Source organism: Triturus cristatus, chromosome 5_2 (assembly GCF_964204655.1).
Source record: "Triturus cristatus chromosome 5_2, aTriCri1.1, whole genome shotgun sequence".
Lineage (NCBI taxonomy): Eukaryota > Metazoa > Chordata > Amphibia > Caudata > Salamandridae > Triturus > Triturus cristatus.
In genome coordinates this window covers 54,399,202-54,412,420 of record NC_140588.1, presented here as the reverse complement: position 1 = coordinate 54,412,420, position 13,219 = coordinate 54,399,202, and positions in this window count along the sequence as shown.

The window sequence follows — 13,219 nt, the reverse complement described above, 5'->3', positions numbered from 1 at the left end:
AGCATCTTTAAACTTACAAAAAAGATAACATTTGATATTAACTAGTTGGGTTTGTTTTGGGGACGTCCAAATTGGAAAGGGTTGGAGGAAAGAGGAATATGCAAGCTGAAAAAAATTAGACAAATGAGGGACTAGAGGGGATGCTAGTTAGGGGGACATGAGTAAGTAGTGTGAGACCAGATTCTAAGGTTGGCCCCAGATCCACCATATAGCTTGGTATTCTATATCAGTGGAGGACTTAGGAAGAGTAGACTGATGTGAGAAGATAGAGGGGTACTCTGCTATATTCTCTTTGAATTGTAGTAACATGGTATTCCAGGCTTCTTCTATGAGACATTTTCTTATTCTTCGGGCTTCCTCACAATGCAGCGCAGTACTTTCTGCTTCACCCCAACGGAGTAAAGCTTGACACCATTGGAGAAGGTTTGGGGGGTTGTTTTTGCATGCAAATGCATAGTTAGTATGTGCCTGGCTAAAAGATGAGCGAAATTAACAAAGCGTATCCGCACCTTGAAAGTTTTCCTCCTTGGAAAAATGCCCAGCTCTGTAGCTTTCCATGAGTTGAATGTTGTTAGCTCTGTAACTGTAGCTAATAGGGCATGTACTGATTGCCAAAAACTGGCAATATCCAGTCACACTCAAAGCATGTGTCTAAGGTCAGCCGACAGAACTCGGCATCTAGGGCAGATGTGTTCAGCTGGTGAGAACATACAGTTTATTCAAGAAGGTGTGAGATAAGCCCTATGTTTCTATAGGTAGTAAGAGCGGATTCACGTGCTAGCGTCTAGTCTGTCATGTAGTGGCCACGCTAAATCCTCCTTCCATTTCTGATGGAGTTGGCTCAGAGAGATCCCAGTATGATCCCTTAAGGCTCTGTAAAACCATGTGATTAGGTGCAACATGTGTCCAAAGGTGTGTAACGCATGTATCACTGCATGTGTTGGTGGTTCTGTGTCCATCCCACCCCACAGCCTTCCGTGGGCTCCTAAAACCTGCTCATGTAGTAGAAGTTGAGTTGGAGGAATGCTATTTTCCTGATGTATCTGATCAAATGTAAGTAAGTGGCCATTCTGAAACAAATCCCCCACTACCTCTATGGAATTTTCATACTAGGTTGCTAATTGATCAGCAGTAAAGTGTCTCTGGGGTCCTGTAGGCCTTGTAATGGCGTGACTGGAGACTAAGGGATTGTACGTTTTGTAAGCTGAAAGATTTGTGTCAAGCACTTGCGAGCCATCCAAACTTATAGAGTACAAGAACGATGCAGCTTAATAGTAGGATGAAGAATTTGTTGGATCACATGTGGGGACAGGGGCCATTCCCTGTACTGGTTTAAATAGGAGTATTTCCAGATAGTCATCTGGCCACCCTTTGCAGTGTGCTGCAAGATAATAAGCCTCAAAGGATGGTGCTCCCAGCCCTCCACCTTCCACTGGTAACTCAAGCTTATTTAGGGCCACTCTACGTCACCATTGTCCCAGAGTAAATCTCCCAGTGCAAGTCCAGAAAGAATCTTCGCTTTGGAACTACTGGACCATTAACAAAGTAATATAATAGATACGGCGGGACTATCATTTTTGAAAGGGCTAGTATACCCTCCAGGGCCAATGGCAATCGTTGCATAAACTGCATTTGAGATTTAAGGGCTGTAAATACCCGCTGAATGTCACCAGCAAATACATCTTTTTGAGAATGATAAAGGTGTACCCCACGAGATTGGACTGCTTCTGTTTCCCATGTCAATGGGTCTCCACCCAGCTGAATTACCTGAGTCAGTGCATCATGGCTAAGCAGAAAACACATGATTTCCCCGAGTTCACTCGTAATCCCACCACCTGTTCCAAATCATGGAAGATGGCCGAAATAGGGGTCAAGTCAAATGATGCATCGTGAAGATATAGCAGTACGCCGTTTGTGGACAGGGGCACCACATGTATTTCTCCATCCAGTGGGATACCCCACTGTCGCCCTGTCAAACAAAGCTGCTGTGCTAGTGGCTCCATGGCAATTGTAAATAAGATTGGCATCAAAGGGCACCCCTATCATGTTCTGCGGCCTATGATTAAAGACTTCAAAATCAACCTTCTTATGCGTACTCAAGAGGTAGGGTTCCTGTATAGTAACCTTGTATAGGCTAAGAGGCACTGTCCCTAGCCCATGGTCTTCAGCACTTTGGATAAATCGTCCCAAGATAAGGAATCAAAGCCCTTTTCAATGTCTAATATAAGGTAAGCTGATAGAGGGTAGCACAGAGAGGCTTCATCCATAACGTGAAAAAAGTCTGATGTTACTACATGTGTTCCACTCTCGGACAAACCCATTCTGATCTGGATGGATCAGTGTAGTTAATTACTGCACAAATCGCTCCACTACCACCTTCCCAAGGATTTTATAATCCAGCCCTAATATAGCTATAGGTCTATATGAGGAGTGTAGAGTGGGGTCTATGCCAGCCTTAAACAAGGGAACAAGAAGAAACTTATGAAGAGAAGCTGGCAGCGAACTTATCGTAAGGGCTTCATTGTAAATTTCAACCAATTTTGGTGCTAGAAATGTTGACAATCATAATATTATAGTAATATGCCAGCTAAACCAGGAGTCTTATTTCAGGCTAGACTATGTATAGCATTCTTCACTTCCTCTATGGTGATTAAGCCATCCAATTCCTCACATGTGATCGCGCTTATGACTGGTAAGGCCAAGGGATCGAGGATTTGCTGGTTGAACTCTGGAAGAGGTGCAGGTAATGACCAATATTGTGTAATGTAATAGGAGTTAAACACCTGTGATATTTCAGTTTGGGTCTGCAGGGCTGGTCCACCATCCTGGGCAATCTCACTGACTGGCAAAGACTGCAACTCGTGACGAACCAGCCATGCAAGCAGGCGGCCAGGCGTGTCACCCGCCTCATGAATTCTAGCGGCATTTCCCACATAGTGATAACATCGGAGGTATTCTAGCAGTGAGACATAACGTGCTTTCGCACCACTTAGGGCGCAACGCGTTATTGTATCTGAAGGGTGATAATTATCAAAGCTTTTTACTTCTTCAGCAGTCCTCAAATTCTAGGCAAGCTCTCTACGGACCCCGGATAAATTTTGCGGGCATAAGCCCCTGGTTAACACCTTAAAAGAATTCCATTCTTTGGCGCGACTTGTAGAGGTGGCATGATTTTCCTAAAGTGACGGGTGATATGTATACCCTCCACCTCACAAAAGACTGCATCAGCTAATTTATTCTTTGAAAGTCATCAAGGTAAGGACCGAGGAATGTAGTATACCCCATCTAATATCTACAATGTGGGCAGCATGATCAGACATCACCCGCCTCCAGGTAGTTACAGTGCATCAATCGTGGGATAAAATATGGGGAGCAAAGAAAACGATGTAGTCGAACATATAATTCAAGAGGGGCAGAAAAGTATAGACGTAGGTGCGGATTGTGAGCTCTCCACGCATCAAAGAGGGACCAGTGCTGAGTCCAGTGAATAAATTGTCGCGAGTACTGACAAGCCAGGGCACCTGAAAGTAATGGGTGGGATCGTTCAAGGGAAAGATCTACAACACTATTATAGTCCCCTCCTAGCAACCATGGTATGTACACCCATTGGACAAGGATCTAAGATAGGGTGTTCCAAAAGGCTATCTGTTCGGTATTTGGGGCGTAAATGCATCCCAAAGGATATCTTCACCATCTAATTGTCCCTCTACGAATAAATATCTTCCTTTCTGATCAATTATCTTTAAAAGAGTTGGAAAGGTGTTTCTAGACAGATCCATAACATGGCTCCTCCTGCATAATAGGAATTTTTGTACCATAAATTTGTCCTCTTCACCATTGACTGAGCCGTTGAAGTTCACTGTCTATTAGATGAGTCTCTTTCAGGAAGCAGATATGTGCTTGTTGCCATTTAATATATACATACACAGAGTACCGACGGTATGCTGAATGTATCCCTCATACAGTCAGGGTTAGAAACCTAATATTACGGTGATGGTCCATGTTATCATTTGAATTGTGTATAGGGTATATACGGCCCCCAACCCAGATCCCTCTTGCTTGCCTAAAACAGGGGGTTCTGTATCGCTCATATCTTGTGGGGATTACAACGTGGTATAACCAATAATGTTTAAACAGAAACCAGAGTCTGCAACCAATGGCTGCATGCCCAAACATGTGGTATATAAAAACTGACTCCTAAAATAAGAGAAAGTGACTATGCACTGTGTAGTGGCAACTGTCAAAATGGAGGGGTAGTGGCCAGCAGACTCACAAACTATATCATGTTACATATACATGAGCAGTTGAGTATAGTGTACGATTTAAAATGTTAAAGTAAATCTGGCGTTTGGGGAGTGACAGCCATTCCGGCCAGAAGCCCCCCACGACCCAAGGTTGTAGAAGCCGCATCTTCCTCGTCGCTTGTTGTTGAACTTGAGTCTGTGCGAAGTGAGGGTCGCCGTAAAGCCTAGGTAGCCTCTATAGCTAAAGTTTGGTTCTGCCGTAGTTCATTGGGAGAGGGAACTTTGGAGCCTTCTTCGAGCCTTCTGCGTCTTCCACAACCTAGCCGGCCTCTCCGCCATCCAGATCATGATGTTTGATTAGGGGCTGTTGTGGGGCAAAAGCTTCCTTCAAAGTGAGTTTCAACCCAGACTAGGCTGATTCTTGATCCATAAAGAAATTAGATAGCTCTTCATATATAAACTGTAGTTTTGCTGGGAACATCAAAGAATATTGGATATTCGAGTCTCAAAGTTGTTGCTTTGCCGAGAGGAAAGCAGAGCATTGTTGTTTGGTCAGCAGTGTGTAGTCCGGGAAAATAGAGACTTAGCTATTCTTGTATTTAAGAGGAGAAGCATGTCTTGCAGCCTGTACGATTGCATCTCAGTCTTTATAATGAAGCAGCTTCACAACTATTGGGAGGGGAGGTGCCCCCAGCCGGGGCGTGCACGTCAGCACATGATGTGCCCTTTCTATGGTGAAATGAGGGGTGTGTTAATGCTGGGGTAAAGGACATCACCCACTCCTCCAAGAAGTCAATCATTGATAGGGAACCCTCTGTACCTTCCAGCATGCCTACTACGCAGATATTTTTTCTTCAGGCTCTTCCTTCAGTATTTTCCAATCAGTATTCTAATTGCTGCATTCTGTCCTGCAGATCACAGGAAGCCTTTACCTGGTCTGTCGGCTGTGGTACCATATCTGAGACATTACAGTCAGTTTCTGTGAATCTAGTTGTTAGTTTCCATTGATCTTCTTGAAGGAGTCTGAATTTCACCTGAATTTCCTCAATTTGTGACTCCAGTGAGGTGCGCGAAGTTTCTATAGCTGCTAATATTGCATCAAATCTTGTGTTGGCTGGATCAGCAGGGATACTTAATCTCAACAGCCTGGTGCACGTGGCACAGGGAAAGCTGAGCGGGACGGGCTTGTTTGTGTTTTAATTCTGCCCACAGTGATGTTTAATGCCAGTTGTAAGTCTTTTCAGGTAGGTAGGCTGAGCCTCTCTTGATTTTTCAGATTAATTGGTAGGAGCTCGCCCTTTTTAGGTAAACAAGTAAGATTTCACCAGATTCAGATTATGCCCAGCCTTCGCTGTATTTTCACTTATATTGTCTTTATTTGAGTAGATGTTTTAGGTAGGTTAAAAGTTGTTATCATGGCTATTCAGTTTGCGCACCCTTCGGATGAAACCAATCTCCAAGCAGCACTTCATGGTTGATGGTATCAAAAGCACCAGAAATATCCAATAGAATTATTTGCCAGGCATTGAGCTGGACATGTGCCGAGTACTGTTTTTATGATGTTTAATGGCATTGTCCCAGTAGTCCAAAGCGGTGTAAAGCGTCATTGAAACTCACTCAAAATGTCATTTAATTCCAGGTGCCAGGGCAATTGACCAGGAATAACTATTTCTAGTAGCTTAGCAACCACAGATTGGTTTGTAATTTGATACATTGTCAGGATTGGGAAATAGTTTCTCTAGGAGGGGGACATGAGTATATGTTAGCTGTCCTGAGGAATGACCCCACTTGAGAAGGAGATGTTGATTAGCGTGGTGAGTAGGCACCTGGGCACCTAGCCTACCACTTGCCTGTGGTCTGCAGTTGCTGCTTGTTTCAGCCTGATCCAGTGACAGCGCCGCTGCCCGGGTTTTACTGCCCAGGTTCTTCCACTCACAATTCTTCCCACCAGCAGAAACCCCAACCACCTCAGGACCTACTTAATGAAGGCTGCAGCGCGACCACGCTAGCAGGCACCTGGAAAATTAGCCTGGCACTTGCATATGGCGTCCAGTTCCTGCTTGTTCCAGCCTGATCCAGTGACACCACCACTGCCTGGGTTTTCCTGTCTGGATTTTCCCACTCACCGTTCTTCCTGCCAACAGAAGGTCTGCCCACCCTGGGACCTACTTAATGCAATCCCTAGCGCAACTGCATGTCTGGCACGCCAAAGGCACACCAATTGCAAGCCTGTCTGTGCCCGGACCATGCCCAGCGCCATGACCCTGGGCCCTCGGGCCCCCCGCAGATACACCCTCACACCCAGATGCATTAACAAACACTGCCACCACACCGACCCACGCTCCACGTTAGAACCTTTCACCTGCCCCTACTGCCACCTCGCCTGCCACTGCACACATACAAATCTACCGACCAGCTCCACCTTGAATACACCACAGATACCACCTGAACAAAAACACAAACTCACATGTACCCTTCACAACACACGCTGCTCACTATGCAAATACACCATCAAGATTTGGCACTTTATCTCCACCCTCACACCAGACATCCTCTTCCTCACTGAGACCTGGCTCAACCTCCTTCTGTGCCCAACATCGCCACCGCAATACCCAAAGGATTCAAGATCACCCACTGTGACCTCATCAACAAGCCTGGCACTGGGATCACCATCCTACCCAAGGAATACATCCAATACAGCACTACAAATGACAACATCACCCCAGCCAAGGAATACCTCAACTTCTGACTCCAAACAGACAGTAAAACCACCATCAGGGGCACCCCCGCCTACCATCCTCCAGGATCATGTCCAGCCTACTGAAACTTCATGGTCGACTTCATCGCCCCCCTCTCCATGAACTCCAACAACAATATTTTCCTCTGGAACCTTAAATTCCATCTCGACGACCACAATTACATCAATACCACCAACCTCCTTGACAGAATGAGCAACATCAGACTCACCCAACTTGTCCACAACCCCACAGACACTGCAGGCCACATGCTAGACCCCATCATTACCTCCAGCGATGGCATCAGGTACAGCCACACCATGGAATTCACTTGGACTGACCACTCCATTGTCCACTTCAACATCATGAGCTCACAGACCTCCACACCCAGTCTGCCTACCGCCCCACACCGCAGGTAGAGCAAAGTCTCAATGGACACTAACTCAATGCCCTAAACACCACTCACCCCATCTCCTCCAACAACCTAGTCTAGAACATCAAAAAATTCAACAATTCTGCTCTGGCAGCATCACTACCATCGGCAACAACACCCACAGAAAGTCCACCAAGCACGCTGGCTGGTACACTGAAGATCTCAGAACCGTTAGACAACACTTTGAGTAAGGCCTTAAAAGACCACTTGAGCCCTAAAATGATATCTGTGAGATCTGATGTAGATTCATTAGGTTGAAGGACCATTGACCTGGAAACAAAATGAATAATTATGCATCTCATTAAGAAACAATGGAGTCTGACTTGGAGTGGTTGACAAAGATTGAGAACTATATGTTGTCAAAGAGCGAGGATTTGGAAAATCACCCAAAAGAGAGAACATCTGCATAAGACGCCTGCAGAAAGAACAGAGAGGCCAAAAGGCTTTTGTGTCTTTACTGTTTGCCTTTTTCTTATAGGAGTAGCATAACCTATGCAAAATAGATAGAGTTATTGGAGTTGGCACATGAAAACCACAGTCGGACAAGAGACCTAGAGATTTACCAGCCAATGCCCACTGTTTCACGGTTAAGAAATCAATTCTGCTAGGTTGCAGATGTCATAATTTCTTTGGTTAATGGGAAGGCGGCAGGCACCAACTATATTCCAGGGGAATTTTATAAAAAGCTCCCTGCTTAATGGAATTACTGGTTGATGTCTTTCTTCAAGCCCAGTCTGGTCAGAGGGCACCCGACTCATGGGGATCGGCCAACATGGTGGTCTTTCCCAAAAATGGGAAATCGGTCAAGGAGCTGTGGTCTTATAGGCCTATAACGCTTAATCATATTCAGAGGGTGATTGCTCTCTTTGAAGTGGCAGAGATTACGGGAGACCCGATTGGGCTAATCCTGCTTGACGCGGAAAAAGCCTTTGATAGGGTCTCCTGGCCATTCTTATGACCAACTCTCGAGAGTAGAGGGCTCAGTACTGGCTTCATTAAGGCTATCTCAATGATGTACAACAACCCGGTGGCCAGAATTGCTATTATGGGGGAACTGTCTGGTCCTGTGTCTATTAGCAGGGGGACGCGCCAGGGGTGCCCTTGCCCCCCCCCCCCCCTTTTATTCGCTTTGTACATTGACGCTTAGGTCAGGAAAATTATGGATAACAACCAGATTTCTGCTAAACATTGCAATGGGGGAGCACTAAGATGTTGGCGTATGCCGATGACTTGGCTATCATGACCCCTAACCCACTTGATGCACTATCTGAAATTGAAAGAGAGGCAGAGATTTTTGGGCATATCTCGGGATATCAACTTAAATCCGATAAAACTCTTCTTGTAGTCGGCAAGGGACTACAAGTTAGCGAACCTCGGGTTGTACTGAAGGCAACCTATCTTGGGGTCGAGATATTGGCAGATGTGTCCAAGATTGTAGAAAGTAACCTGGATCCATTGTTCCCAAAATTTAAAGTAGAACTAAGCCGCATAGATAATCTCAAATTAAATCTTGTGGGAAGGTGCAATGTTATCAAAATGGGATTTTTACCGAAAATCTTATATTTGTTTAGGGCAATTCCGCTGGTCATTAACAATTCTTGGTTTAAAATGATAAACCAACTATTTACTAAATTTCTTTGGGCCAATTGCCGTCCCCGTAGAGCGCTAACATTTTTGACGCTACCCAGAGATAGAGAAGGATGGGCGGTTCCTAACCTTGAGTTGTACCACTGGGCAGCCATATTATTTAAATTAGGAAGCTTAATTGGGGTGGTACTTGATCAAGTGCAGGAGACGGGTCCCGCATCAATTTATAATCTGCTGTTGGGGCCAGGGGCTAGGGGCTGTCTCTTACATTATACTGATTTTAAGTACTACAAAAGAGTGAAGTTTAAGACATTAATGTGTGCTTTTAAAACTTGGGTTTTAGTTCGAAAAAGGCTTGGTATGGGCCTAATTCATGCGTATACCTCACTGTTTGGTAATAGATCGATCCCTAGTGTTCTTAATGATGACTTCATGAAAATATGGCATGACAGAGGTGTTAGGATGATTGGTGACATCGTGGATGAAACAGGGGTGATAACCTTTGACATGATTAAGGATACTTTTGGGGTTGATAATAGGCAATTCTTTAAATATCTCCAGATAAGAGATTTCTTAGGGAGGAAATCTGGAGGCAGCAGCGGCTTCGCTCAGGTGAAGTTGGTTGAGATGCTACTCAAAGGGTCTGGTACACTTGGTGGGACTTATAAAGAATTAATGAAAACAATGACTGATGATCTACCCAAAATTTTGAACGTTGGCAAGAGCGGTTACAGGTTGAAGCGGGGGAGGTAGAAGATTAATTAAATATGGCCCGACCTCCTTTGTTGCTACGAATCTCCAATTGCAATGTTTTAAGACATGGTTTAACCTGTATATAACACCGGAGAAGATTTCTAAATGGGGAGGAACAGCGGGAACAACATGTCCATGGTGTAGCTATCCAGCAGAAGATATTGTGCACGTTTGCCTCCTGCCCTGATTTGAGATGAATTAAAAGGGAAGTCAGTATCATTCTTGAATCCCATTTGGGACAGCGAGTAGAGAGGACATCGCAGTTGATAGTATTGGGAATGAGCAGTTCTCACCTACCAGCTCGGGTTCAGACCTTTCTTTTTGTCGCTATGACAGTTTTTCGACTCTGTTTGGCGACTCACTGGCTCGATCCTGTTCCTCCTACAGGACAACAATGGCTGGGGAGATTCCTGGCAGTTTTTAGGCTAGAGACTGCAGTATATGCCAGAAGGGGGCAGAGATCAAGAGCCAAGGGGATAGACATCTGGGCACCTTTGACTAGATGATCAGAAGACAGCTAAGATGACGGGAAGGGGTTATAAAGCATGGGCGTATTGTTGATGTACCATGTGGTGTTGTAATACGGGCCAAGCTAATGATTGGTCTTCATGTCTGGATTGTGTTTTTTGCGCTTAATCTGATGCTTTTCTGTTTTTTCCCTTTCTTCCCTTCTTTTTTTGTGGTTTTGTTTCTCTTCCCTTTTTCTCATACCAGAGGACTAAAGTATCTCTCTATGTTTTTTTTTCTTCTTTTTTTCTTTCCCTTTTTTTCTTTTTCACTTTTTATGAACCAGCCAGGGTGGTGTGGGTGGGCAGTTCTTATGGGGTGGGGGTGGGTGGGTAATCGGATACATCCGTATTTTTTATTTATGCTGTTTACCTATGATTATAAAAATCAATAAAGAACTTTAAAAAAAAAAAAATAAGCTGAAGGCTGACAACACCAGATATAAATGTGCATTGCCCTTTGAGCTACTATCCGAAAGAGGTAATATATTCAATCATTTCTCCGATAGGGCATACATAGCTAAGTGTCTGCGTGTGAGCCTCTCTGGTAGGGTGGCCGGAGCCACCTTTCCTGCTCAGCTCACCGAGACGTCTCCACAGCAATCTACTTTGGACAGACCAGTGCAATAAGACTAGAGCACAAAGTCGATGGAAAAGAAGTAGAAACACTTTGTGAAAATTACTCAAGCTGCCGTTGATTCCCATGGGGACTCGAGCCCGACTGGTCAAAAGGAAGTAATCTAGACTAAAGACGGATCGATGTCGGCCCGGGGCCTGCACAACAGACACTGAAGAAACCCTCTTAGAAGCATCTCTATCCTTTAGAATGGAGGGCTTCTAACTACATGGAGTCTCCTCAAAACTGTGCTTCAGATATACACCAGGAAAGCTAACATGCTTCTGTCTACTATCTAGAGCTGGTGACAATTGTAATCGTAAATACAAAATCTGGCGCTTTTCGCCCACTATATTATTTTTTACCTTGTGTGACTCCTTAGAATCCCTGTGTGGAGGGGAGGGATGGGTGTACTTATATTATCAGATTATAAACATCATACAGGATAAAAAAGAAAAACATCAAAATCAGAAAGCCTAGGTTTGCGTCAGCTGGCTGGCCTGGTGGGCTTCCATCATGGGGATGCTACAGGAATCTCGACCCTCGGAGACGTTATGCAAGGTGTGACTCTTAAGTCTTTCTGTCAACTCCAACAGGAGTTCTCAATGCCCAAGACTCAATTTTATAAATTCCTACAGTTTCGACACGCCCTTCTTCCCAACATCGCTAGCCTAGAATCCCTCCCTGAATTTAGCCCCATCGAAGCTAAACTCTTCATGGGAGACCTGCATGATCATAAAATTTCCAAAATCTATCAATCTTTGGTGACAAATAACCCCTCCACATTAGATAAACTTCGGGGGACCTGGGAGGAGGACCTCGGACCTCTGGAGAGTGAGGATTGGACGGAAGCACTTTATTCCCCTAGGGAGGCGGCAATAGCTATGCGCCTCTGCCTGATCCAGTTTACCTACCTGCATCGAATATTTTACACTCGAGTGGGACTATGGAGGGCTGGCCTAATAGCCTCCCCATTCGGTCTCCGCTGCTCTCGGGAGGACGGTACCCTGTTCCACACGGTATGGCAGTGCGATGTGATTGTACGATTCTGGAGTAGAGTGTTGACCTGCTTATCTGAAGTCTTGGGATGTGATCTCCCTTTCTCACCTAAATGACGGAGGGGGCAACATATACAAACAACATTTATTGTTCCTGGGTCTTACCTTGGCTAAAAGAGACATAGCGCGCAGCTGGAAGGCAACCACTTCACCACCAATAACGGCCTGGAAGAATGGGTTTCGAGCCGAGGATGCCCTCAAAAGCATGCAAAGATCTGGAAGTGATGGGCAGAGTATAGGGGACTCTCCTTAGAACCTGATGTGGCCGCGACTGAGATCTATGGCAGCTAGGATGATCCCATACGATACAGGCTTTATTTGTGCGGACCTGCCTGTTCCCACCACAGGGTTAACAGCGATTATCGATGGGAGGTGGTGTATCAACAGTGCACAGAGGGGGGGAGAGGGGTTAGTTCTAAATTTAATAGTTCTTGCTTTTTTTTTCTTTTTCAAGATTCATGTAGTACACTGTATACATGTCAGCATATTGATTATGTTAAAAAAAAAGAAAAGAAAATCAGAAACCCTGAATTTAAGCTTGTCCCCGGTTGATCTGACAGACCTACGCAATGCATTTCCATGTAGGTGGGCTCAAACACACAGTAATACGTGAATGAATGAATAAATTACCCCTGCTTCCTGGCAGAGAAAAAGAGAGACCTACATTAAATAAAATGTAAAATATTCAACACTTTATTTCGCATTTAAAATCAAATGCATAAAGAGTACAAACACGGAATAACAAACATTTCAATAAATTAACATAAAAGACATACATTCTTATTTTTGTTTTCCATAAAATCCAGATAGCAGCATATTTTATCTAGATAATTCATTTATGTTACTGCACCATAAGATCTAATTTTCCTAAGTTTATTACAAGCGGATTAAAATTTTGTCACATGTTCGCTAAACTATGAGTTTTTAAGGCTGCGCATAAAAATGAGGCCATCGCAAAGCATACATACGGTGTCTCCAGTTCTAACATAACAGTCAATCCGGTGATGTAATTAAGCAAGCAAAATTTCTGCAAGAGTGGAATAATATTTTTTTTCTTTTCTTTTCATAAAAACAACACAAATATAATAAATGCACAATTGATTGTTTTGAAGAAGAATCACACGGGCAGCGTTCCAATTGATTCTGAGAGAACACATTTACAGGATAGCCCAACATAAGTGTTATATAACCTAAACAAAATTTCGTTAGAATATAATGATGGCAATTATTACCCACAAAGGAAAGATACAATGATGGGCCATACCGCAAAGACGGTCTGTTATTGTA